The following is a 24,111-nucleotide window of genomic DNA, read 5'->3' as shown; positions in this document are numbered from 1 at the left end:
TGTAAACTAATTTCTCTTGTAAAGAAATTAAGGAAGTACTATTAGCATCAGAGAATCTAGAAAACAAAAAGTTGATTGTGGAATAATAAAATCTCTGCAGTGCAGAAGGAGGCCATTAGGCCTATCGAGTCTGCATTGACCCTCCGAAAGAGCTCCCTACCAAGGCCCAAACCCTTGTTCGAGCCCCGTAATTCCGTCGCCCTACCTGCTCATCCTGGGGCATTAAGGGGCAATTTAGAATGGCCAGTCCACCTAAACTGGACTGTGGGACGAAACTGGAGCACCTGGAGGAAACTCACGTAGACATGAAAATGAAAACCGCTTCTTGTCACAAGTAGGCTTCAAATGAAGTTACTGTGAAAAGCCCCTAGTTGCCACATTCCGGCGCCTGTTCAGGGAGGCTGGTACGGGAATTGAACCGTGCTGTTGGCCTGCCTTGGTCTGCTTTCAAAGCCAACGATTTAGCCCAGTGTGCTAAACCAGCCCCATGTACTAAAAAACTTCCTACGAAAGGAGACAAGGACGTACCCACAACCACCACGACAGACACTACTGGAAGAGTTACTGGACGCAAGCATACAAGATAAAGGAAACTGTAGTGACATGTATGACCGACTGATAGAAAGGGACGACACCGTACTGGACGCAAAAAGAATGAAGTGGGAGGAGGACCTGGGGATCGAAATAGGGTGGGGACTCTGGAGCGAAGCACTGCATCGGGTCAACTCCACCTCCACGTGCGCAAGGCTCAGCCTGACGCAACTACTGACGAAACCACATGGAGAGAATGTGCAAACTCCACACAGACAGTTACCCAAGGCTGAAATCAAACCCGGGTCCCTGGTGCTGTGAGGCAGCAGAGCTAACCACTGTGCCACCATTTTAAAGTTTCATCAGCACTTTGCCCATCTGTCTTCCCACAGAACTAAATGTTTCCTCTGGGATGCGTGTAGAGGCGATGAAGAATCCGCCAAACATAGAGAACAGAAAAGCGATACATGTGATATATGTAAGAAATATAGAAGAACACCATTGCGACTCTCAGTGAATAATCCCTTAGCGAGAGATTTTAATGAAATTGTAGCTATGGATCTTAAGCTGTAAGATAAAGAAAAGAACATTTTCATTTTACACTTTGTAGACTTGGCAGCTAGGTTTAGTCAATCGACAATTATATGTAGCATGAAAAAGAAAATAATTGTGGAATAGATAATGGAAAATGGATAGGGACCAGACTGGGGCCATTGACAAAGTTCTTCACTGATAATGGGAGGAATTTGCACATGATAGATTTCGGGATATGTGTGAGAACATGAACAAAATAGTTATGAATACAGCTACAGAAAGTCGAATTCTGGGAAACAGGGTGCGAAATTCTCCGGTATCGGCGCGATGTCCGCCGACCGGCGCCAAAGGCGGCGCAAATCAGTCTGGCATTGCGCCGCCCCAAAGGTGCGGAATCCTCCGCATCTTGGGGGGCCCAGCCCTAACCTTGAGGGGCTAGGCCCGCGCCGGACTGATTTCCTCCCCGCCAGCTGGCGGACAAGGCCTTTGGTGCCCCGCCAGTTGGCGCGGAAATGACATTGCAACCCCGCGCATGCGCTATGGAGGGAGTCTCTTCCGCCTCCGCCATGGTGGAGACCGTGACGAAGGCGGAAGGAAAAGAGTGCCCCCACGGCACAGGCCCGCCCGCGGATCGGTGGGCCCCCGCCGAATCTCCGGTGCCGGAGAATTCGGCAACCGGCGGGGGCGGGATTCACGCCAGCCCCCAGCGATTCTCCGACCCGGTGGCGGGTCGGAGAATCTCGCCCAGGGTGTGCGAGAGTAATTGTGCAGTGATAAATGAAATTCTTTGTAAAATTTTGGCAGCACATCCAGCACATCCAAGTTGTAAATTAACTTCGGCTTTACATTGGCCATCCATGCAAAGAATTTACTACGGATGGTTGGGGTGCTGTCCATATCAGTTAGTTTTTGAAAGAAGTCCCTAAATTCCTTCAGTCATCTCCAGCTTGGCAGGGTACTATGATAAGCTTTACCTTTTCTGAGCATTTGAATGCACTACATGTGGGCAGGAGAGCATTCCTTAAAGCAGAATTGAGAGAGCTTTGAGTTTAATCTCATAGATGGATGTGCACGGAAAAGGTGCTTCCTGATGGAACTTGTCAGGCCAAAGCCAGGCTGGTGGCACAAGCTTTGAAGAAAATTGGGTGATCAAAATGTAAGGATAAATTCACCTGTGGCAGGAAAGGTTATTTCGAAGATCTTCTTGGCTCTGATAGCTGCAGATGCTTGGGAATGCAAGCCAATAGATATTAAAGCTGCTTTCTTACAGGATCATCATCTTCAAAGAGAAATTCTTCTTCATACTCCGAGAGAGGCGGCTAACACAGAAAGGGTACTCTGGAAGTTAAATAAATGTGTGTACGGATTGAATAACGCTGCCAGAGTTTGGCATTTCTCTGTGAGGTTGGTTTTGTTTATGTTGGGCTGTCTTCAGTTGAAAGCAGACCCTGCAATGTTTTATTGGCACCTTGGAGACAAACCTTCGGGTATCGGCATCTTCATGATGCATGTAGATGATTTTTTGTGGGGTGGTAGTAGCAACATACTGTAATTAACGGACTTAGAATGGAGTTCAGGATTGGAAGTCATGCTTCTGGTGCATTCAAATACATTGGATTCGAAATTGGGCAAAGTTGATGGACTTCTGTTCACAGCATATGAGAGCAGGTTGCACAAAAGGTGGTTCCCTTTCGTCCTGTTTTTATCGGGTGATTTTGGGTTCTAATCCAGTAGTTAGGTTTGGAGAATGGCGAAAAAGGCCACGGGAAAGAAACCCCAGTTGTTCGCCCGACAAAGGAATCTGCGGGAGAAAAGATGGTGGAGGTGACCACGTCCATCACCTTAGAGACGTTGGAGGGGATGATGGCGCAGGAGTTGGAGAAGTTTGGCAGGCAGATGGAAGGTCAATTTGAGCAACGAGGGAAGGAAATTAAAGAGTCGTTCAAAGTCACCGCTGAGGAGGTGTTGGGCCGAAATGGGAACAGCTGGACAAGACGATCAATGCTGTGAAGGAGCAAAGGGAGACACTAAAGGGCGTGGAGGTGGCCTAATTGAGGCATGAGGATCAGCTTGCTTCGTTGGAAGCTGCGATACTGCTCATGGCAGACAGGAATAAGGGCCTGAAGGCCAAAGTTAAAGATCTGGAGAACAGGTCGAGGTGCATGAATCTCAAGAGTGGTGGGCTTGCCAGAAGGAGTGGAGTGCCTGAGACCAATCAGGAATTTTTCCGAAAGGTTCTCTCGATTGAATTAAGTGTTCTCCACTCCGGAGTGGGACATGGCGCATCGGGCTCTGCAACACAAGCCATGGATGGTGATTGTTCAATTTCACAGTTACCAAAGGAAGAAGCGGGTGCTGGAGCGTGCCAAGAAGAATCAGCACATTGATAGGGATGGGCACATGTCGCGCATCTACCATCACATCGGTACCAAACTGACAAAGCGGCAGGCAAACTTCAATACGGCAAAGGCAGTACTGTACAACAAGGGTGTGCATGATGTGGAGATGCCGGCGTTGGACTGGGGTGAGCACAGTAAGAAGTGTTCAGTTCGGGGTGGTGTATCCAGCAAGGCTGAGACTCACGCTGGACTCAAAGCATCACTACTTTGACACACCAGAGCAGGCTGAGGCCTTCATCAAGAACAAGGACTGGGACTGGTTTGAGAACAGCTGGTAGGATTTTTTGTCTGTGAAAGTTTACAATATTGTTTGTTCTGACTTTGCTCTTCTTTTTCTTGTTGGTTGGTAGGGGGATTTTTTCTGGAGGTTAGGGTCATGGGGGATGGTAAAGCGGGGGGATTGATATTGTAAAGGGGGAAAGAGGAGCATGGTAAGGATGCTGGGATTTGAATAAAGGAGTAGTGAGGATGGGAGTGGGGGATGGCGTAGTTTCCCTTTGTTTTGGTCATTTTGGGGGGACCGTGGGGGGGTCACCTTGTCAGCACTAAGAGGTCGGCTAGTGAATGGGAGTGATGTGGGGGGAGGAGCTGCGATTTGTTGGGCCAGTTTGACGAGGCTCGATGAGTCTAAAATGTTTGTTTGGGAGAGGAAGGGTGTTATGATGTCAACATTTATCTTTAGTTGTCTTCCATTTACTGCGAGGATCATCCAATTGGGCCTGTTCTGCTCATGTTCACCATGTTTAATCTGAACATTTCAGGTTCTTCATCTGAATTCCTCTGCACTTTGATCACTGGAGCGACTTTTCTTTGATTCGGCATACTCTGCCTGGTGTGGCAACGTGCCTGAATATGGCCCTTATTATTGCACTAAAAACAAATAAACTTTCTACAGCGGTACGCTTCTTGGGGGTGGCCAACCCCACATCGATAGCAATCACCCTGACATCTGGGCTGTCGACCCATTTTCTTTCCTGACCATTGACTATGATCCTGTTCCTGGGATCATGGCCGAACTTCCTCTGTGCTTATTGACCTGGTTACACACCTTGAAACCATACCACCCCACAGCTAGTTCATCTCACCCTCTTGCATGTTTGAAGCTTTGACGCACCCCCTCCCACCCCACCCCCCTCTTGGCATACTCCATTGCCTGAACACTTTCGATCACTCTGTCTAGAGTAATCTCCATCTCAGCCAGAAACCTGTTTTGCACAATCATGTTGTTCATATCGCATACTAAACTCTCATGCAGTATGTCACCGAGCACTGTGCTGAACTCACAATGCCCAGCTATTTGGCGAAGTCTGGTAACGTAGGCAGAGATCGCCTGTCCTAGACCCCTGACAGTCAAATTCAACATGTATTGCAGTAGTATGATTGAGGGTCTGGGGTTGAAATGCTCCCTGACCAGCGTCACCAACTGGTCAAATGACTTGGTGACCAGAGTCCCCGGGAATGTTAAATACCTTAGGAAGTTCTAGATTGGGGGTCCACCAACTGTTAATAGGATAACCTTCTATTTATCTTCCCCCATTATTTCATTTGATGTAAAGAAGTAACAGAGTCACTCAATATACTGGCTCCAGTCTTTGGCTCCTTGGTCAAACGGACCAAGTTTCCCAATCACAGGCATTTTTCACTTACTGTTTTATGATGTCTTTGACATTTTGTTTCACTATCCCACGCGATAGGCCAGAGCCAGTCATGTGGACTGTGAGGGCTCTCTCCTTAAATGCACCGCACTACCACTGTAACGCTAACCTCACATTCCAGCTTACTCCCAATAACTTTTCACCCCTTTGTTAATCAAGAATCTATCGAGCTCTGCCTTAAATATATTCAAAGACTCTTCCTCCATTGCCTTTTGCTCAATGCAGATTTCACCCACCATGAGTCAAAATCCAGGCGAGATAGACCTCAAGTCCACTTTCAAGGCATATCTCTATTAGCCTTGATTCCCTTACTGATTAAAAATCTGTCTATCTCAGCCTCAAACACATATAACAAACCAGACTCTACGGCCGGGGTTCTCCAATCCTGCAGCCAAGTTCTGACGCCGGCGTGAAAAGTGGCGTGAGCCACTCCGGCGTCAACGGGCCTCAACTGGCAGCTATCCACCCCTTCCTCGGGGGCTAGTACGGCGCCTGAGGGGTGTCCGCAGCTCCGGCGCCCGAAAGTCGTCGTGCCACGGCCGGCGCAAGTTCGCGCATGTGCATGGGTTCCCATCTCTGCGCCGGCCCCCGGGCAATATGGCACAGCCCTACAGGGGCCCGGTACGGAGGAACGTAGGACCCCACGGAACTAGACAGCCCCCACACTCAGAACTCCGAGGACCCACCGGGTGGGACGATACTTAACCTACGCCGGCGTGACTTGGCCGAACTCGGCGGGCACTCGGCCCGTCGAGGCCCGGAGAATCGCCAAGGGGGCCGCTTGCAACGACTCCCGACCGACGCAGCGCCGATCCCGCAGGCGGCCGAAAATCGGCGCCGGAGAATTGGCAAGCCGGCGTTGGGGCGGCATAGCATGATTCTCGTGCCCCCCCCCCCTCGGCAATTCTCCGAGGCGCTGTTATAACTGTCTGAATTGGGCCACTTCCTACTCTTTAATTATTCCCTCTGTTCCTACACTCTTTTGCAAGAGGAACATGCTCTCAGCGTCTACTCTGTCAAGCCCCCTCAGAATATATTTCTCAATCACGGTAGCATGGTGGTTAGCACAATTGCTTCACAGCTCCAGGGTCCCAGGTTCGATTCCGGCTTGGGTCACTGTCTGTGCGGAGTTTGCACGTTCTCCCCGTGTGTGCGTGGGTTTCCTCCGGGTTCTCCGGTTTCCTCCCACAGTCCAAAGATGTGCGGGTTAGGTGGATTGGCCATGCTAAATTGCCCATAGTGTCCAAAATTGCCCGTAGGGTGGGGTTACTGGGTTATGGGGATTAGGTGGGGTTACTGGGTTATGGGGATAGGGTGGAGGTTTGGACCTTCGGTAGGGTGCTCTTTCCAAGAGCCGGTGCAGACTCGATGGGCCGAATGGCCTCCTTCTGCACTGTAAATTCTATGTCTATGTCTAAATCAAGTCACCTCTCATTCTTCTAAGCTCCAATGAGTACAGGCTGAACCTACTCAACTTTTCCTCATCAAACACAATAGTATTTCATAATTCCTACTGACTCCGTAAATGGTAATAAACCATTTAGACTGAGATAAATGATTTTATGAGTAAAACTGTTGCTATTCCTTTGCTATCTACTGCTTCCTAAGATGTAGGGTGAATGTGATCCTGATATATTACTTTCTTATAGAACTATTGTTTTAGAATAAAAATTGTAATGAGTTACGTAGCTAATTAACACACTTGTTTTTTCCTTCTCTCAATAATTTACTGTCTGGCCCAATAATAATCGCATGGATGAATGAAAGTTTGCAAAAATCAGCTAACAAGCAACTTTATTGTAACTAGTCAACATTGTTTATCTATTGCTATCACAGAAGAGTGGTTAACTTTCAGTTATTTGACCTTTAACCAGACATTAAAAATGCTGTTTTTTTTTTAATCTTTTGATGGGATGTGGTTACTGGAAAGGCCAGTATTTGATGCACATCTAATTGCCCTTGAACTGAGTGACTTGCTTGGCTATCACAGAGGGCAGTTAAGAGTGAATCACATTGCTGTGAATCAGGAGTCACATGTAGGCCAGACCAGGTAAGGATGGCAGATTTCCTTCCCTATAAGGACATTAGTGAACCAGGTGGGTTTTTGCAACAATTGATGATAGTTATCACTGAGGCTAACTTTATATTTTAGATTTATTAATTACATTTAAATTCGACCATCTAGTGGGATTTGAACTGTAGCCAGCTGGGATGGCCACTTACAAAGAAACATGGACATTTGTAAAGACTCAAGGAAAATATGGCCAATACAAGAGTCAGGCAGGCTCAGAGCCTAAATGTATATTTGCAAGCAGAGAACCAGACAGTATCGAAACTCCCAGCCGATTTGCATTCTAATGACCCATTTCCCTAGGACAAAGGACTGGTACTCAGGTAATCGAGACAATTCTAGACACATCGTCGCCACTCCCTTTACTCAGGATGCATAAACAGCAAGGTCAATGACTGCTTAGGACAAGCCCAGCCATCAAGGCACCCGCCCCTTTATTGGCTCAGATCGAAGGCAGTGATCGAAGTCTGCAGAATTATTGGGTCCAAACCTAAGGACCGCCCAAAAGAGCGTGAAACCCTCAAGGATAAAGAGAGACACTGCCATGTGATCAATCTCTTTTGGGCCTGGCGCTCCGGCAACGTCTATCTCTAACTGTAGCACCATGACCAGAAGCAAGTCCAAGTTCAACGTTCGCTACCAGATGGATGAGCTTAGCTGAACAGCAGTTACTTCTCCAGACCCAGCAGATCCAGATTTGAACAAAGGCCACTGTTCCTCTGACCTAAGCCAGGTGCCTGAAGTTAAGTACAGGTTGTCATAGTGTTAGGTGTAATGTAACTCATAGTGTTCATGTTGCATGTATAAGTTAATCTTGTGTGTAAATAAAGTATGATTGAACTTGAACTAACTAACTGGTTGTTGGGTCTTTGATCGATATCCAGTTGAACCTTGTGGTGGTATCATTTGATACCTGCCGACTCTGAAAGCAATATAATATCAATATCTAGACAAAAGAAGGGCAACCTTATTGACTGCCATATTTATAGCAACATTATTGGCGACCCCGGACGGGACCCGACCCAGAAGTGATTTTGTCACTCCGAGAAAACCCACAAAACGTTTGAATTAGAAACCCCAATTGGAAAAGTGAAAGAAACCACAAGCGTAAGACCAGTATCGCTCAAACCTCCAAGATTCGGAAGTGTGTAGTAATTTGCATGCATACGAACAGGAATACAAGGTAAACTCATCAGATTTTGTTGGGTAAAACTTTCGGGAGTTGTGTGAACCGGAAAATAGCTTAAGCCATACCCGCTGTTTGCATCACCGCTTTATTCCCCCCGTCCCAAATTCATGGTAGAGATACAGAGATTACGGTCGAGATACAGAGATTATAGAAATGGCAATGAAGGCAATGGAACGCCTTATGCACCCACAGGAACCCGAGGTCGCAGCAACCAATAGAGCTGAGCAGTGTCCCATATGGGAAGAGGAAATTAAGAAGTATCTAAAGGGGAAAGGATGGCCCCTATGGTCTGAGTTTTGTGCAAATGAAGAGACAGGTCCTGGTAGTATAGAACAAACTTGGTGGGATAACCTGACCGAGATCCATAAAAAGAATTTAGGTAAAGTTCGTAAGCCGATGGCAATCGTGTCCTGTTTGGCACAATTGCGAGGCACAGAGGAGGTCGTGTGGACGCTCCGCAGACAGCTTGTAGAGAAAGAGAAGAGTAATGAGGGAAACGTTAGTGAGTGCAAAAAAGTAAATGAGCAACTCTGAGAGCAGCTAGCAGCGAAGGACAAGGAGATGGCTGATGTCAAACGGGCACACCAATCTTGTCTAGCTCACCTAAGCAGCTTTCAGACACAATATGATAAGGCCTACCAAGACACGCAACGCGCAGTTTTGGTAAGGGAAGAAATGGAACACCAAGTAGAGCAATTAAAGAAGCAATGCGCGGACTTAAAGGCGCTAGAGCAGCACGAGCCCCCGCCACGCTCACAGTAGGAGACTACGAACACAGGATTAGCTCAGTGGGAGATGACTGGTTTGATCCACAAACCATTACCACGGACAAAACAATTAGGGAAGTCTTGAAGAAACACAAAGCATCTTTTGCCCAGCACAAGCACGATTGCGGTAAAATTCCAGGAATGGTCACCGTTAAAGGTCCCAATCCTAAACCCCAGAAACAATAAGGTTTTCCACAGCAAGCCGAGGGAGAAATAGCTAAGGTAAGTCAAAATTTATTGGATCAAGGTGTAATTTGGCCCGTAGCCTCAACAAACAATGCCCCGATTTGGCTCGTAAGAAAACCAGATGGTTCATGGAGACTGACCATCGACTACAGGAAACTCAATAAAGTAACTCCATTAGCAGTCCCCACCGTTGCCACGAGTCCCGAGACAATGTTAAAGCAGGGACTTCAGTCAAAATATTTTACGGTTCTGGACATTAGCAATGGCTTTTGGTCCATTCCATTGGATAAAAATTGCCAGTATAAATTTACGTTCATCTTCAAGGGACAGCAATACATGAGGATATGCCTTCCACAAGGTTTCCCCAACTGGATTATTGAAATTTTCTCGACCTGAATGCCTCATTCAGTATGTGGACGACTTGCTCCTCCAGACTGACACATAGGAAGAGCACATTTTGCTTCTTTCCGAACTATTAGGTCTCCTAAAAGAAATTGGATGTAAAGTCAACCCCAGAAAAGCCCAAATTTTCCAAGAAAAGGTCTTATTTAGGAACAGTTGTAACGCATGGTAAACATGAGATAAAGCAAAAATGTATTGATTCAATTGTTAAATTGCCCTTGCTCCATAATGTTACAGCACTCCGGTCATTTTTAGGACTGGTTGGTTACTGCAGGAACCATATAGACGGTTTCACCACAAAGGCAGCCCCACTTTCCGAACTCCTTAAGAAACAGGCCCGATGGAAAAGGCTTCCACAGCACATGAATGCCATTGCTGCACTTAAACGCGCCCTAGGTACAGCTCCCACTTTGCAGGTACAAGACCCACACTCCTCAGACCCAATAGAGGTAGCGACCACTGACAGAACCCTTTCAGCCGTACTTCTCCAGGAAAGGCACAATCATTTAGGATCCGTAGCCTATGCCTCACGGGTTTTAGATCTGGTAAAGCAAGGATTTTCAGCCTGCGCAGTTTTTTGGGCTGTTCAGTACTTCGCGTACATAACAGGACTCAACCCCATGACCATTTTGACCGAGCACACCCCAACACAGCTACTGTTAGACGGTAGGCTGAAGGACGGTACCGTTAGCCAAATTAGAGCAGCGTGCTGGACCCTACTCCTACAAGGATGCGACATAACAGTGAAAAGGACAAAGACACACACGTTTTTGGAAGATAATTTACAGTATGCAGGAACCCCACATGAGTGTGAAATCATTGCAGCCAGGCACAACACAGATTTATTCCTAAATCGTTACCGACAAAAGCAGGCATCAGACCACAGAGAACCCAGCCCACAGATAAATCTCTAAAAATTTATGTAGATGGCTCCTCCACCATTGATAATGGGAAAAGGGTTACAGGATATATGTAGAAGACATGCAGGGAAGCGCATTAGAGGAAATATCTTTAAAGTTACCAGGACACTTAGGTTCGCAGGCAGCCAAGTTAGCAGCCATCACATTCATTGTGTAGCATCCAAATTCGTTCCCGACCCCCACAGATATATATTCGGACAGTCTATATGTCTGCAATAATTTGACGGAATTCCTGTCCCTATGGGAATCTAGAGGATTTATATCCGCCGTCAGTAATCCTCTACTCTCAGCACCATTACTAAAGCACATTCTCGCAGAAGCTAAAGAACGCAAATATGGCATCATAAAGGTTAGAAGCCATCATTGTTCCTCCCCACCAGGTAATGTAAAAGCTGACGCCCTAGCAAAAGATGGATCACGACATGGTCACTTTTGGCAACCACCCCGAGAGTGCCCCAGTACACGCAGTCCAGGTCTCACAGACCACTATTTAAGATTTAGCACAGGCGCAAAAAGCAGACGACACGCTGAAGGAAATTTTAAAAGATGATTACCCAGCACCCTATGACAAATTCAAAGATGCTTTAACGATTCAGGATGGAATTATATTAAAGAATGGTATTTATGTGGTCTCCACCCAGGACAGGAACCAGATTATCTGTCAATTTCATGACAGACTCGGACATCAAGGGATAGAAACCACCCTTGCCCACCTAATCCTCTCTGCTGGTGGCCCGATTTAAAAACAGATGTCACCCATTACTTTGAAAACTGTTTAATTTGCGCTCAGAACAACCCAGACAGATATGCAAAGAAAGGTCAGCTAAGACACACCCGCCCTGTTAATGGCCCATGGACGAACGTACAATTAGATTACATTGGTCCACTTCCCCCCTGCAGAAATGGATTTAAATATGTGTTGGTCGCGATCGATACCTTCACAAAATGGGTGGAAGCATTTCCTTCCAGGACGAACACGGCTAAAGCGACAGCAAAAATTCTGACTCAACAAATATTTACAAGATGGGGACACCCCCGTAGTATTGAATCGGACCAAGGTTCGCATTTTACAGGAAGAGTGATGAAAAATGTTCTAACAATTTTCGGCATTAAACAAAAGTTTCATATTGCCTATCACCCACAATCCAGCGGCATTGTGGAATGCATGAACCTAACCCTAAAAACAACGATTAGGAAAATGGTGCAACAGCACAACACGACATGGGACACAATTCTTCCATTTGCACTGATGTTTATTAGAAACATGGTGTTGAGTTCAACAAGCTACACCCCCCACACCCTCATGACGGGATGACCCATGAAGGGCACCGAGTACTTATTTGGACTTGATTTGGCCAGCCCCACAGTCACCGCCCTTACCCATGAAAAAGCAGTCCAACAATAATGGAAAATATTAAAGCAGCACAGCTCGCTGCAGCTGTTCGACTAGGCACTAGGAAAAAGCAGAGTAAGGCCTGCTTTGATAAAACAGTACACCTGGTAGATTATACAGTCGGACAGCAGGAGATGGTCTCTCTATACAATCCGAGTTCATTCCTCTCCCCCAAATTTGCAGAACCCTACTCGATTTCTGATAAAGTAAGCCCCTCAGTATATAAAATTACGTATCCAAACGGAAAATCAAGATGGTTTCATATAAACCAACTTAAGGTTTATGGAACTCAGTGCAGCCACTCACACCACATTTCACTGGCAATAGCAGACAACTACGACCCGCCCACTGGCAACCTAATCCAACCCTCCCCAACCAGGACAGCACGTCCACAGACACGACTTTGACTCCGCCCCCAGGGACGAGTTTCCACCTCGGACTTGATTCGGCCGCTAGCGATAGCACAACGGACTTACTTGAGATCCCCGACCAATGGCAAAACAGGCCAGGCCCCAGTCACTACAGCCCCATTTCGGAATGGAACCCTGAGGTGTCCAGATGATGAGAGAAAGGAACCGATTGAGATTTATGGTGTCCTATTCTCTGATGTAGCCCGCCCACTTTTCTTTCTTTAAATTGTTATTTTGAAATGTTGAATGTTTGTCTTTTGTATGACTATTTGTGTCGACCTCTCACTAACTTTTTTGATACAGTTTCTTCTTTCGGTCTCATGCTAAATTTCTTGATGCAGTCATAACTACTCTTTTGACGCCAAAATGGTAGTTAAAGGAACATGTTTGTCGGAAGTCCATAGATATTCAAATTCTTTCCGTTCTTGTAAGGTCACCCAGGCAGTGGATTCACGCACTAATCCCCGCCCTGCCTGAGGACCCCCTATGTATTTGGTCAGCCAAGCTCGGGTAGTGGCGCAACAGCACTGATCACCGTCCTACCCAGGGATTCCATGCATTCGTGCCCTGCCGCGGCTCATACGCACCTCATGTCCCATTGATTTGGAAAGTGCTTTTCAAAACTCTTTTAACGTTCTTTTAGGTGTGGTTTAAAGAACGCACTTTGCCACAGTTTTTTTCCTTGCTTTCAGACGACCCTTCGGTCGCTACCCCTAACTGCTATTTACATATTCAACACACTTGGTTGAAACAAAATCTGCTGCTATGGAAAACGACCTCAACACTAGATGGAGAAATTGTCCGCCCACTCAACGCATCGATCACAGGCTGCGAGATTGGTCGCACTGTGACAGAATTTTTAAAAAATCTCGGATGTCTTATCTCCAAAATGGTTGGTTTAAAAAAAAATTGAGGGAGTCACACATGATGACAATTCTAATGGGAAATTGATATTAAGGAGAAACGGACAGACAAACGAGATATTAAACAAAGGTAATAATAAATATTATGCTTGCACCCCCAGGAATATACGAGGATACAAAGAACAAACGGCAAGAAGAAGACAGAACTGATGACCTCCATCATGATCATCTTTGGATCACTACAGTTGTGCGCGTCGACGGCCTCTGTAACCCAACCATATTGGCCCCAAACACAACCATACCACACGGACACCACACCTCACATGGAAATAAACATTGATACCCCCACATGGTGCGATAACATCATAAAATGGTATTCCCTCTCATACACGGTAGAAGCCCTATTAGTTATTGCAATACTATGCAGTGTCGTTCAGACACTAGGACTTCGGAAATGGCGGAGAGCCTCCCGTTCCCCAATATATACACTCAGAGCCCCTTTTCTCGGACTTCAACAGACCCCATACTCTTTTTGAACCCTTCTTCTGACTAATAAATTCCACGGTTTTCAATACAAGTTGCATTTTCTGTAAAGGTGATAAGTTTAAGTAGAAATGTGATGCTGCTATTGTGTAAATTTTTGTACTGTAATATAAGTTATTTTGGTTATTAGCGAGCAGCATTAGGTAAGGACAATTACAGGTTCCCCTTTTGTGTAAAGAAGTCAAATGAATGATTGAATGTTATAGTGCTCCCTTAGATTTTTATAGATGTGTGATGTATTAAAACTTAGGTAAATGTTGCAATCCATAGGACAGAGTAGTATAGAACCTGTCCTTGATTAAGGGTACTCGGCACACCAAAGAACAGTTGAAGATTTAGTAGTGTGATCCACCATGCTTTGCGTTTAGGATCAAGAGGACGGACTGTAGCCATCTGGGATGGCCACTTACAAAGAAACATGGACAATTGCAAAGACTCAAGGGAAATATGGCCAATAGAAGATTCAGGCAGGCTCAGAGCCTAAATGTATATTTGTAAGCAGAGAACCAGACAGTATCGAAACCCCCAGCTTATTTGTATTCTAATGGCCCATTTCCTGAAGACAAAGGACTGGTACTCAGGTAACCGATACAATTCCAGACACATCGGCGCCACTCCCTTTACTCAGGAAGCATAAACAGCAAGGTCAATGACCGCTTAGGACACGCCCAGCCATCAAAGCACCCGCCCATTTATTGGCTCAGATCGAAGGCAGTGATCGAAGTCTGCCGAATTATTGGGTCCAAACCTAAGGACCGCCCAAAAGAGTGTGAAACCCTCAAGGATAAAGAGAGACACTGCCATGTGATCAATCTCTTTTGGGCCTGGCACTCCGGCAACGTCTACCTCCAACTGTAGCACCATGACCAGAAGCAAGTCCTAGTTGAATGCTCGCTACCAGATGGATGAGCCTAGCTGAGCAGCAGTTAGTTCTCCAGACCCAGCAGATCCAGATTCGAACAAAGGCCACTGTTCCTCTGACCTAAGCCTGAAGTTAAGTATAGGTTGTCATAGTGTTAGGTGTAATTTAGCTCGTAGCGTTTATGTTGCATGTGTAAGTTAATCTTGTGTGTAAATAAAGTATTATTGAACTTGAACTAACTAACTGGTTGTTGGGTCTTTGATCAATATCCGGTTGAACCTTGTGGTGGTATCATTTGATACCTGGCAACTCTGAAAGCAATATAATATCAAAATCTAGACAAAAGAAGGGCAACCTTATTGACTGCCATATTTATAGCGAGTAAATATAGCAACAGAACCCATATCCCCAGAGCACTAGCCTCTGGGATTACTAGTTCTGTGACATCACCACAACATCATCATCATCCCCCTAAGGGTGCAGTAATCTGCTTCAAGTTGCAATTAAATCTCCTGAGACACTGCTGTCAATGGGAAAGTCCATTGTAAAAATGTTGGCGTTTGTTTGCAATGCCTCAAGGATAAAAATTGGCCTTCAGCTTCTGAAGACGTTTCAGTGCAATTTCATTCGGTGTGAGTTTTCCTTATTTGATCTTTAACTTTAACAGGCATAAAATTAGTTATTTCAATCTGTTCCAATCTTTTCAATTGATTCATTTTTGAATGACAGTCAAGATCAAGGAAAACTCCCAATGTTCAAAATCAGCCTCTTTTCACTTTCTCTCCAGATTCCACCACTTTTAACAAATATCTCCTTTCTCGACGGATTCATCGAGTGGAGGATTTTTTTTTTCTTTAAAGGAACATTTTCCATCTGTTTACAAGTGTAATTCCACTGAGGCATAGGGAATTAGTCTTGGCATGCTCCAAGCACACTGAGACTTGAAGTGCTGCAGGCTCCTCATCAAAAAACAGCAATGTTGTCAACTTGTGCATGTTCACAAGCCTCAAGCTGAGAGTTGTTTCAAGCTACAGGATACCTTCAGGCCGCTGTATTTTTTTTTTACAAAGCATCTGTTGTAAACATTTTGAAAACAGTCACAGAAATAGGAAATATGGATTTTATTAATTTCTTGAGAGTAAGAGATTCATTAAATTAGTCAGCCAAGAAAATCAATGGCTGGACCTTTACACTCATCCCCATCACTGGATGCAGGATGGGTAGGTGGGGTGTACAATTGGGTGGATGGCATTGGGTACATGCCCATTGCCTTCTTACTTCCACTTGTCTTTTACCAGTGGCTTGGGAGGTGGTGATAGGCTTGCCAGTCCTTAGGCCATTTGAGATCCTTAAACTCTTGGATGTGGGACAGCCTGCCTCAGAAGGTCAGAAGCCATGACTTCAGGTATCTAATTGTCTGAATAAAATAAAATTCAGTCATGGCTTCCAGCGCTGGCAGAGGCAGACTCACCACTGACTTTCTGGCTGGCGGGCATCGCTACCACCTTCATGTGAAATACTGGCCATTTGTTGCATTACTGTTTGCAAGTTACGGTAGCACAGTGGTTAGCACTGTTGCTTCACAGAGCCAGGGACACAGTTTCGATTCCTGGCTTGGGTAACTGTCTGTGTCGAATCTGCACGTTCTGCCCTTGTCTGCGTGGGTTTCCTCTGGGAGCTCCAGTTTCCTTCCACAACTCCTGAAAGACGTGCTTGTTAGGTGAATTGGACATTCTGAATTCTCCCTCTGTGAAACCGAACAGGAACCGGAGTATGGCGATTAGGGGATTGTCACAGTAACTACATTGCAGTATTAATGTAAGCCTACTTGTGACACTAATAAAGATTATTAGTATCATTAGAGCGTGCATATTATAAAAATGCAGTTGAGCATCAAGGCAATTTGCACACTATTGAGATGTTTCATCGATTATTTGATTATTATACATCAGGAAAAGCAAAATAGGGAAAAAAACTGCAAGAGAAGCAGTGAGCGTAACCTCTGTAACTGTTACAATGTATTCTACTTCTGACACCAATAAAGATTATTATTATCAAAGGACGAATATTTGACATTTAAATTTTCAACAGTCTCAATTTTGAACAAAGCACGAAAAATTTGTAATGTGAAGCAAATGTAGAATTAGTTTTCAGTTGCAATATTAATCCTCATCCCGGAAAGAGCTGACAAACTTCCCTGTTACGTTTGATTTTTGTGAGATATGTGTGTTTGTGAAACCTACTTTTGTCTTGTCATTTATGTCTGTAAATAGTGCAAATGGGCAAAAATAACAGGAACAAAACTGGCAACCCCCTGCTGGAGGGCTTCCCATTCTGATTTTAGGGTGGAACTCAATCAATGCAGCCAATGTTTCCAGCAGAAACAGGTGTCATTGAATCTCTCAGAACCTCCCCCACCCCCTATCTCCCCTTGTCATTTCAGTGTCAATCAGCTCTACTTCGCTGAGCTACACACAAGCCATGGGTAGCATAGGTTGCCATCGCTGTGATATTTAAGAAGAGCTTTAGGTACAGTCAGGAAAAGCTGACTTTTGAATTTTTGACTTCAGTCTTATGAGTTTTTAGCTGTAATAGGTTGAATTAGTTCACCTACTTGCTGCTGTGTCTGCTCTTTGAATTTCCCTGTGTCAAAAAGTGCTGCCCCTAATCACCTTGTGTGAATGTGATTGGGTAGACAGACTGGGCAAGCTGCCTGCCCCACCCACCAAAATCATCCTCCGTGTGCATAATAGACTAGAAAGTTTGCAGAAGTTAAAAATAGAAAATGTCAGGGAGAGTTAATGAGTTGCGTAGCAGTCTTTAACATAATTCCTTTGAATTTCTGAGGTGAATCATCAACTTCTCAGATTTTGCAGACATCAGAGGCAAATATGCTCCTAAAATATATGTTCCTAAGTATGCTATAGGAAATCTACATTGTTAAAGGTTTTCGGAAACAAACTTTAGAAATAGCTGGATGACATTCCAACAGTGTGTGTTGATCACTCTCAGAAAGAAAGACTTGAAATTCAGAAAATGGATATGTAATTACCTACTCAACTGATAACCTTTGGAGCAGTGAGCTGGATGGGTGCATGTATCACTAGAGAGTGGCTCATGTATATTTAAAGCCGATTTCTGCATCAGGCAGAATAATGATTAAACACATCAAACTTCGAATCTATTTTGCATGAGGAATTATTGGACCACACCATTTCTCTCTCCTTCAGTTCAATTTCTCTCTTCTCCATCACTATGATTGAATTCACCTCCTTCACTTCCGTCTTTCTTACTCTCCTGCCTCTTTTGTGGCTTTCTCCTTTTGACAGCTTTTGTTCCTACCTTCTGTGGTGAATGTATAATTACTGATAATTCACCAGTGCACTGTGTTATGTTATTAACCCTGTAGGCTCTACCTATGGGCCATTGTGTGGCTTCACCCACAGGGGATATGTTGGGGCATGTGCGGGCTCCGCCCATGGCTCCGCCCCCTTTACAGGAAGTATAAGAGCTGCTGACCTGCGGGGCCGCCTTCAGTGTTGTACCGGTCACAGGCAGGCTCAGTTCTGAGCTGATTAAAACCACGGTTTACTTCTCCACGTGTCTTCGAGTGAATTGATGGTCGCATCAATTTAATTAGCTTAAAATACTACGATGGAATCAGCCCTCAAACCTGACAGACTGGAACTCGATCCACAGGCCGCGGAGGTGAAATAAATGTTTTCACATTGGCTTCGATGCTTCAAGGCCGATCTCGCCGCGTCGTCTACGCCAATTTTCACTGACGAACAGAAGCTGAGCCTCTTCCACGCATGGGTGAGCCATCGCATTTCTGTCCAGCTCGACAAAGCCACTTCCTATACAGAGGCCCTCGCACTACTCAAACTCCTCTATGTGCGGCCTGTGAACGAGGGATATGCGCGACACGTCTTCACCACTCGCCGCCAGCGCCTCGGGGAGTCACTACATGATTACCTACGCAACCTCAAAGCCCTCACGCGCAACTGTAACTACCAGGCCGTTACAGCCACTCAGAACATGGAGCTCGCCGTCCGAGACATTTACATGGCGGGGGTCCGATCGAACTATGCGAGGCAGCGCCTTCTCGAAAAAGGGGCCCAGGACCTGGAAGACACAATAAAACTGGCTACCTCTCTGGAGGCCGCTCTTCAGAGCCTTACTGCGTTCCCGGCCGATCACGCGATCCCCTCGTGGGCCCCCGACCCGAGACTACCCCAGGCCTGTGCCGCGCGGCCACCCGCCGATCATGGGGGGCTACCTTGCTACTTTTGCGGCCAGTCCCAACACCCCCGACTGCACTGCCCGGCCCGCAACGCGAACTGCAGCAGCTGTGGGCGAAAAGGACACTTCGCCAAGGTCTGCCTGGCCAGGTCTAAGAACTCGAACTCACAGACCCGATCCACAGACTCACAGGCCTGCAGACCCTGCAAGGTGGCAGCGTGTCTGCCGATTCCGCCTCCGCATTACATGTGCGACTCATGAGGGCCGCCATCTTGGCCGTCCTCCCCCACACGGCTGGCCACGTGCGATCCATGGGGGCCGCCATCTTGGACGCCATCTTCCTCACCGCCCGCCATGCTCGACCAACGGGGGCCGCCATCTTGGCCGCCATCTGCTACGCCGCTCGACGCGTACGACCTACACGGACAGCCATCGCAGGGCCGCCCCAGCACCTCCGATCACGCCGCCAGCTACCCACAACTCAGCGCAATCACCCTGGACCTAAGCACCTCCGGAACGGGGTCGCGACCTAAGCACCACCGGAGCTCCATGATGGCCATCTGGGTTAACGGGTACGAGACACCTTGCCTTTTCGACTTCGGGAGCACAGAGAGCTTCCTTCACCCGGACATGGTAAGACGCTGCTCGCTCCCAATATTCCCGATGCAACAAACCATATCCCTCGCCTCTGGGTCGCACTCGGTGCAAATCCAAGGGTGCACTACTGCAACCCTAGCGATACAGGGCGCTGAGTATGCTCATTTTCAAGTATATGTGCTCCCAGACCTCTGCGCTCCTCTCCTTTTGGGACTCGGCTTCCAGTGCAACCTCAGGAGCCTAACTCTAAAGTTCGGGGTCCCCTGCCCCTGCTCACCATATGCAGCCTCGCGACCCTAAAAATCGAACCCCCCCCCCTCTTCGCAAACCTCACCGCCGATTGTAATCCAATAGCCACCAGAAGCAGGCAGTATAGTATGCAGGACAGGATGTTCATTAGGTCCGAGGTCCAGTGTCTCTTGCGGGAGGGGGTCATAGAGGCCAGCAATAGCCCCTGGAGAGCTCAGGTGGTGGTCGTCAAGACCGGGGAAAAGTTCCGGATGGTGGTTGATTACAGCCAGACCATTAACCGGTTTACGCAACTCGATGCGTACCCCTTCCCCGGATTGCACACTACCGCGTGTTCTCCATGGTGGATCTGAAGTCTGCATACCACCAGCTCCCAATCCGCCCGGAGGACCATCACTACATGGCATTTGAGGCAGACAGCCGCCTTTTCCATTTCCTCCGGGTCCCCTTTGGCATCACGAACGGGGTTTCGGTGTTCCAACGAGCGATGGACCGAATGGTGGACCAGTACGGGCTGCGGGCCACGTTTCCGTACTTGGACAATATCGCCATCAGCGGCCATGATCAGCTGGACCACGACGCCAACCTCCACCGATTTCTCCAAACCGCTCAAAAACTCAACCTCACCTACAACAAGGAGAAATGCGTTTTCCACACAACCAGGCTAGCCATCCTCGGCTACGTCATGGAAAACGGTGTCCTAGGGCCCGACCCTGACTGTATGCGAACCCTCCTACAACTCCCTCACCCTCACTGTCTCAAGGCCCTGAAGAGATGCCTTGGATTTTTCTCCTATTACGCACAGTGGGTCCCTCAGTATGCGGACAAAGCCTGCCCACTATTTAAGGCCACCCTCTTTCCACTGGCAGCTGAGGAATCGCCAGGCCTTCAACTGCATCAAGGCGGACATCGGCAAAGCTGCAATGCGCGCGGTGGACGAGTCCACCAGGTGGAGAGCGACGCCTCAGAGGTCGCTCTCGCCGCCACCCTCAACCAAGCAGGCAGACCGGTAGCGTTTTTTTCACGCCCCCTCACCACCTCCGAAATTCGACACTCCTCGGTCGAAAAAGAAGCCCAAGCCATCGTGGAAGCCGTGCGGCACTGGAGGCACTACCTCGCTGGTAGGAGGTTTACCCTCATCACCGACCAACGATCGGTTGCCTTCAAGTTTGACAATGCGCAACGGGGCAAGATCAAGAATGATAAGATCTTGAGGTGGAGAATCAAACTCTCCACCTATAACTACGATAGAGTATATCGTCCTGGGAAGCTCAACGAGCCCCCAGATGCCCTGTCCTGCGGCACATGCGCGCAAGATGACTGACTGCGGGCTATCCACGATGACCTCTGCCACCCGGGGGTCACCCCGCTCGCCCATTACATCAAGGCCCGCAACCTGCCCTACTCCACCGAGGAGATCAGAGCTATAACCAGAGACTGCCAAATCTGTGCGGAGTGTAAACCTCAATTCTATCGACCGGATAAGGCCCACCTGGTAAAGGCACCCCGGCCCTTTGAACGCCTCAGTATTGATTTCAAAGGGCCCCTCCCCTCCAATAACCGCAACACGAACTTCCTTAACATCATAGATGAGTTCTCCCGCTTCCCGTTTTCCATCCCCTGCCCTGATATGACAACCCCACTGTCATTAAAGCCCTGCATAGCGTCTTCACCCTGTTTGGTTTCCCCAGTTATGTCCACAGCGACACGGGCTCGTCATTCATAAGCGACGAACTGCGTCAGTACCTGCTCAGTAAGAGCATTGCCTCGATCAGGACTACCAGTTATAACCCCAGGGGAAATGGGCAGATGGAGAGGGAGAACGCGACGGTCTGAAAGACCGTCCTACTGACCCTGCGGTCCAGGAATCTCCCAGTTTCTCACTGGCAGGAGGTCCTCCCCGATGCGCTCCACTCTATTAGGTCCTTCCTTTGCACGGCCACAAACCAGACTCCTCATGACCATTTGTTTGTTTTCCCTAGGGGAGCTACCTCAGGTGCCTCGCTTCCGCCCTGGCTGATGACACCGGGTCCAGTTCTCCTCCGAAAAAATGTTCGGAGCCATAAGACCGACCCCCTGGTAGACAGGGTCCAGCTCCTGCACTCCAACCCACACTATGTGTATGTCGAACACCCCAATGGCCAGCAAGATACCGTCTCCCTCCGGGACCTGGCGCATGCAGGCTCCAACACCACTCCCACTACTGCATCCCCCACACTATGTCCCATCCAACCTCCCATGTTCAGCGCCCCCACCCCTATATGGTTCCCGCGCTCCCTCCCACCCGCCGCACCGGTCCACAGGAATGAAGCTCCGGAAGAGCCGTTCCCGGAGTCCACGCCTGTGCCTGCTCCGGACCCACTTCCACAGCCACCCGAAGCGGCTGCAACACCAGTGCTTCGGCGGTCGCAACGTACGATCCGGGCACTGGACCGACTGAATCTATGAGCCCATCACCCCCGTCGGACTTCATTTTTAAAGAGGGGGTGAATGTGGTCAATGTATAATTACTGATAATTCACCAGTGCACTGTGTTATGTTATTAACCCTGTGGGTTCTACCTATGGGCCATTGTGTGGCTTCACCCACAGGGGATATGTTGGGGCATGTACGGGCTCCGCCCATGGCTCCACCCCTTTACAGGAAGTATAAGAGCTGCTGACCTGCTTGGCTGCCTTCAGTATTGTACCGGTCACAGGCAGGCTCAGTTCTGAGCTGATTAAAACCACGGTTTACTTCTCCACGTGTCTTCGAGTGAATTGATGGTCGCATCACCTTCATTCTCCTATTCTTGTTTTACAATTTCCTTAATAACATATGCCACCACACGTCCCTCTTTTTATTTTTGCTTACTTTCTTCTGGTTTTTATCTCTTCTCACTGATGTTATATAACCGGAAGAAGGATTTAGTTGACAGATAGTGTTTTTTGAAAATGAAGCTAGAAAAAAGTGAAATTTGCTGGGTTGTACTCAATCACATTGACTCATTCATTTCAGTCAGGCTGGGAGAAGATTTGGGAAAAACAAATGGTGAAAAAAGGAGCAGTGCAACCGGGAGTGAGAAGTGTTTGTAAGTTTGTCAGCTCCGTCTGAGACAGATGGGTCTGCATCTTTCATCCCCAGTAGCAGGTTAGCTGTATCTGCCAGCAGAACCTAGTTGGAAACATGAGTTGGAAACATTGGCATTAAGATTTCAGAAAGTTGGGAACAGCAACATTGGGACCCAGACAGGTAATCAGCTAAGCATGTGGAGTCAGGCATGTAAACCACACGAACTGTGTGTGTGATGTTTTCATTTACTAGTGTCGCTATTACTGCAGGAATGGTTATTACCACTGTGGATCAGTGTTGGGGACCTTGCTGTGTGTTTAATATATTAATGATTTATACTTAATTGTGGGAGGTATGATTGGACAATTTGCAGATGACACAATGTAGGTGATAGTTGATAGGATAGCTGTTGGGTAGAATTCTCCCAAGCAGCCCGTGGCAGGTTTAGTGTCAGGTGGGAATGGTGAATCTGGCAGAAGTTAAATTTTCCGAAACTCACTGATGAAAAATTATGTTGCAATTCTCCCAACGGCAGGTTAGTGGCAGCTAGGTCTTTGCACTGGCTGGTGGCACAAACACAATTTGCATTTATTTGCATCTCAAGGATGCTCATTAAAACAATGGCAGGGGAAGCTGGACTCTGGAAAGGCTGCATGAAAAGGTCACAAACAAGGGGGTCAAAGAGATGCTACATCATTTACTGGAAGGGAATGAACAAAGACCCCAGATGTGGAGGGTAGAGGTCCAATTTGGGCATGGGTGCCTCGCAGGTAATGGGAGGAGGGTGAGGCTGCTCTCCTTTTCACTCTGAGTTGCTCACATCCTGCATGGTCTGGTGAAGACAGATGGGCTGGAGAGAGTGATTTAAGTATGCTGGACTGGTATTTTAATATGGGTGCCGGCATCTTTGAACCCGTCAGCTCATCGCGTACAATGAACCAGCTCCCGGCCGGCCAGGAGAGTCGGAGGGGAACTTGCCTGCGCATAAATAGTGAGATATGAGCACTGAATCTGGTGCGTGAATGCACCATCCTGGCCAACGGGACAGGCGCCACTGGAGCTGCCTGTCACCGCACTTAGACTCAAAATGGGATAATTCCATCTGATGTCTCCAGATTTATATCAATGGCTTTTTTGAGTGGACGAAAGAGTTGAAAATTAAATTTAATCTGGAAAAGTGTGATTTTATGCTCTTGAGGAGGGCAAACAAAGGAAGAGGATACTCAATAAACAAGAGAATATTGAGA

Source organism: Scyliorhinus torazame, chromosome 8 (assembly GCF_047496885.1).
Source record: "Scyliorhinus torazame isolate Kashiwa2021f chromosome 8, sScyTor2.1, whole genome shotgun sequence".
Lineage (NCBI taxonomy): Eukaryota > Metazoa > Chordata > Chondrichthyes > Carcharhiniformes > Scyliorhinidae > Scyliorhinus > Scyliorhinus torazame.
The sequence above is the reverse complement of the archived record's forward strand: the minus strand, read 5'-3'. Positions refer to the sequence as shown.